This window comes from Bos javanicus, chromosome 24 (genome assembly GCF_032452875.1).
Source record: "Bos javanicus breed banteng chromosome 24, ARS-OSU_banteng_1.0, whole genome shotgun sequence".
Taxonomy (NCBI): Eukaryota; Metazoa; Chordata; class Mammalia; order Artiodactyla; family Bovidae; genus Bos; species Bos javanicus.
The window spans coordinates 36,376,132-36,381,129 of NC_083891.1; the positions used below are offsets into that span (position 1 = coordinate 36,376,132).

The following is a 4,998-nucleotide window of genomic DNA, read 5'->3' on the forward strand; positions in this document are numbered from 1 at the left end:
AGAGAGACAGTTAAAAAGATAGACGGACAATACGAACTTTTCATCCCTCTTCCACAAACCCATTAAAATAGCATAAATGAATGAAAAAGAAAATTAACTACCCAAGACAAAGACAATGAGAAGTGAGGTAAGAGCATAAAAGATTTCAAATAACTTTAAGAAGACAGATTAACAGGAAGAGGGGTCATAAAAACATCAAAGAGCAAAGAAAGTTGAGGACTAAGTATTTGTCAAGGATTTCTGCTGAAAATCAAGTTCTCAAAGTCCCTGAAAAGACAGGTGACGAAAGTTGCTAGGGAAAAAGTGAAATTGATTGAAAATTCATATACAATCCGAGACACTCAGATTTCCACCTACATTTTAGGAAGCAGGCAATTATGACTCTCCCAACTGTGGGTCTCCCCTCCCTACAAATTCTTTGGAGATATTGAATCAGCAAATTTCTTGATATTGAGGAATCAACTTTCATGGAATATAGATGTGCGGGGCTGAATTACACACTAGAGAATTTAGGAGTGAAGTTACCCTACACCAGGTTGCAAGATAACATGATGGCTCATTTAAAATATATTATATATATATATATATATATATATATATAGGTGTGCCAGGTCTTAATTGTGGTGTGCAAGAGCTGTTCATTGTAGTATGTGGAATCTAGTTCCCTGACCAGGGATTGACCCCAAACCCCCGGCATTAGGAGCACAGAGTCTTAACCACTGGACCACCAGGGAAGCACCAATGGCTCATTGTTAAATGACCAGTTTAAGTTTTAGAAGCAACCAAAAGCTTTTTCTCAAAAAGAGTAGTAACCCACAGGAAATGGCAGGAATTTGCTCCAAAATCCTGAGTCTTCACTGCGATTCCCCTCTGGGGGCCTGCCAAAGTCTCCAACATGGTCTCTACATGCCACAGACACTTCAAGCACCGTTGACTTTGCTTGGGCATGTGACAGAGCCTTTTCTTGTTCTGGGCTCCGCTCAAAACTAACAGCTTCTTGGGTCACTTGGTAATGGACTGGAGTAGGACACTCAATGAGGAATGTCACTTCCCACACCCAAACAGGTGTCACCACTAGATGCTATGACACTTTTGCTTTTTTGTCTGTAGGCGGGCCAGATGCTACAACTTTATCTTCACTTTAGAAGGATTATCTTTACATGCTCTGTACCACAGGGCCCCTGGACATTTTATTGAGATGAAAGTCCGTATTGTTGTATTTGTTTTCCAGACTCTGACACACAAATATTTTGCCAATAAAGTAGGGTAGTAGCTAGTTCTTGCTCATTTTAGGTCCAATCCATAGAATACAATTAATATAATTCATTTTGCAGAAGAAAAAAAATAATGAAGTTCCCAGAGGACTAAATTATGACATAGGGTAGAAGGGTCAGTATACTTATGATAATGGTTATATTGCTGGCCTTGCCAGTGAAAAGCAAACTGTTCTGGTACTAATAAGTATCAAGAGAAACTATTTTGCCAGATCAATAGCTGTGTGACAGGTATATGCGGGCATGCATGCTATGTCGCTTCAGTCATGTCTAACTCTTTGTGACCTTATGGACTGTAGCCCACCAGGTTCCTCTGGAGCAATCGTCATGCCCTCCTCTAAGGGATCTTCCTGATCCAGGGACCGAACCCACATCTCTTGCATCTCCTGCATTGCAGGCGGGTTCTTTACCAATAGCACCATGTGGGAAGTGTGACACATACAGGGCATTTATTTGTTTAAGAAATGAAACCACATTTGGAGTAGAAGCTACAACTAGAGTCATGGTCTGGTTAAGTTTATGATAATCCATTGTCATTTTCAAGAGGCATCTGGCAGGTCAAATAGATGAGTTGAATGGCGGTTGGTGATAATTACCACCCTGTGATAGCCCTAACCCCACAGGTCAGAAAACTAATGCAAAGATCCTATGAGTTCCTGAGTATGTGATTTAATTAGGTATTCTAGAACTCATTTTCTCATCTCCATTAGGTTTTTACTCTAATATCACAGTATTAGTGAGTCCCTCCTTAACAACTCTACTTTAAAAACACACTTTAAGTGTGTTTATTTATTTACTTTATCCCTAATTTTTACCAATCCAAGGCACTCTGTCACCTTTTCCAGCTTTATTTTTCCATTTGAGTTTATCTCCATTTATCATCTTATATATATATTTATTATATTGTCTCTATATAATAGAATCTATTGTAGATTTCCTGGCTATGATGTTAGATGTTAGATAATGGGAAGATTGGGGAACCATGGGCACTCTGCTGGTGACCCTTGGTTATGTCAGCTAAACTTCCCCTTTTAGAAGCTACTCCCTACCCTCTTGTGTCACATGACATAGAATTGCAATGAAAGGACCCACCTGGCATGACCCTTACCTCACTGGGTTATCTTGAGAATTAAATGGTAAAACACATGGAAAAGATCTTGATACAAGTACCTGACACATACTAATATTCTGGCAGCCCAGCTGGTAAAGAATCCACCTGCAATATGGGAGACCTGGGTTCAATCCCTGGGTTGGGAAGATCCCCTGGAGGAGGGCATGGCAACCCACTCCAATATTCTTGCTTGGAGAATCCCCATGGACAGAGGAGACTGGTAGGCTACAGTCCATGGGGTCACAAAGAGTCAGACATGACTGAGTCACTAAGCACAGCACAGCACAGTTTTTCTTATAATTCTTTTCATTAGTATTGAATATCTTACCCTTTGAATTTAGATTGTGCCAGGTAATTATTTCAACTACTTAAAATTTGTAAATACTTCTCAGCTATAGTAGTGAATAAAACAGGAAAAAATTCTTATCTTTATAAAGCCTCACTTGCAGCTGGAGAAATAAATACCTTGTGATAGTGCTTAGGAGTTTGGCCAATGCACTAAGCATACGCTGCAGTCTCTGTTGCTCTTCTTAATCAAAATGTGTCACCAGGATTTATGATCCTAACAACCTACAGTTGATTCTCTAATCCCTTGGTGCCATGAGTACTTAAATACTGAGCAACCAGAAACGCAATTACACAGGAGAAGAAATCAACACTGAGAGGTCTATCTTTGTTGAATAATAAACAATGGAATCATTTGGGAACACTTTCATCACGCAGTGCTCCCAATAACTCAAAGCATGCAAAATTTTATTGAGAATTATTAATATTTAGAGCTGAAAAGTAATACTAAAAACTCAAAAGTGATATGCAAATAGTAATTTATTCATTGCTTAAGGTAGTAGGTGAATTATTATAATCCATTATATTAAAGTAATTTGTCATTAGAAAGTGATTAGTAAGGAAATTGCTATTAAACAATCTTTTCAGTTATACAAGCTAAATTATTGCAGAATGTGATAAATTTGTGTAGGCAAGAATCTTAAGCAGAACTCTGCAGGAATTGGACCACTGAGTTATATATCAAAATGACTGAATTTTTCCAGTGAACAAGTATGTGAAGCTGGTTTATTATTACTATCACTACTACTAATTCATGCAACACTAAATTATACTTGTAAACTATTGGATTTAGTGGTGTTAAGCAAGTGACAATTTTCTCTTCTTTGCTTCAGTTTCTCCATCTACATCACTAAAACAGCTATAATACCAACCTCTCCTCTATAGGACAATCAGAATAAGAATATAAATGTAAAGATTTTGAAAATGGAATAGCTGAGACTTCCCTGACAGTCCAGTGGTTAAGACTTCGTCTTCCAATGCAAGGGGTACAGTTTTGATCCCTGGTCGGGAAGCTAAGATTCCACATGACTCGTGACCAAAACTCCAAAACATAAAGCAGGAGCAATATTGTGACAAAAAAATTCAATGAAAACTTTAAAAATGGTCCATGTAAAGCAAGCTTTAAACAAACAAACAAAAAAAAATGAAATAGCAAATAAAGAAATCTAAAGGTATACTAGGAGTAATATTTTTATATTGACAACTGGAAAACTCTCTAAGTGATGTAAAGCCAGAAACTAATCTTTAAAGACGTTATTTTTTTTTTTAGAGTAGTTTTAGTTTCACAGCAAAATTAAGAGGAAAGAACAGACAGTTCTCCAATCAAAGTGGTACATTTGTTACAACTGACCAACCTACACTGACACAATCCCACCAAAACTAATTTTCCTTTAAAAAAAACTGAGTCATAGATAAATTTGGATGAAGTATTTAATGTTTTCTAACTTTGTTTTTTTTCACATGTAAATGGGGATGGATATCTCACAGAACTATGATGAAGAGATAATACCATATGAACACTTATTGTGAAAGTATTACTCAGTTCCCTTGTGGCTCAGACGGTAAAGCGTCTGCCTACAATGCGGGAGACCCAGGTTCGATCCCTGGATAGGGAAGATTCTCTGGAGAAGGAAATGGCAACCCACTCCAGTACTCTTGCCTGGAAAATCCAATGGATGGACGAGCGTGGTAGGCTACAGTCCATGGGGTTGCAAAGAGTCAGACATGGCTAAATGACTTCACTTGGTCTTGGTCTTGGTCTTGTATTGAGATCATTACCATTACTATTTCCACCCACATCATCACACAATCGCCATCATCATCATCACCATTCCTGTCACCATCAACAATATGGTATCAGATCACCCTAACTATGGCCCCATCAAATGTGTAAGAAACAGGGAGAGTGCCAGATTTAATTTATACAACTTGAGACAAGGAATACACTGCCAGATGGTTACAAGTTAAGGAAAAAATAACTATAAGTGTTCTGAGTGACACAAATTAGGTATATACAGGAGTTTGTGAATAAGACAAGATGAATCTGACCTGAATTTTTAAAATTTAAGAAAAAAAACTGATAAAGAGTAATTCTATTCTTATTTTAAGACAATCAAGAGTTATCTAGAGTAATTAAAAATTTCATAACAAATCCACACAAATCTTTATAAATTAAGATTTATAAGATTAAATCTTACTTTTTAAAAATTATGAAGTCAAATTTTAATAGCATACTAAAATAGCATATTAAATATTTTAACATGGTGA

General features: G+C 37.1%; 1 non-coding gene across 1 annotated transcript; it reads left to right on the plus strand.

Annotated features, from left to right (window-relative positions):
* Positions 1-4,274: 4,274 nt before the first annotated feature.
* Positions 4,275-4,346, plus strand: TRNAC-ACA (transfer RNA cysteine (anticodon ACA)). Its single transcript has one exon. It is a non-coding gene; the product is annotated as a tRNA-Cys (tRNA).
* The last annotated feature ends 652 nt before the right edge of the window (positions 4,347-4,998 follow it).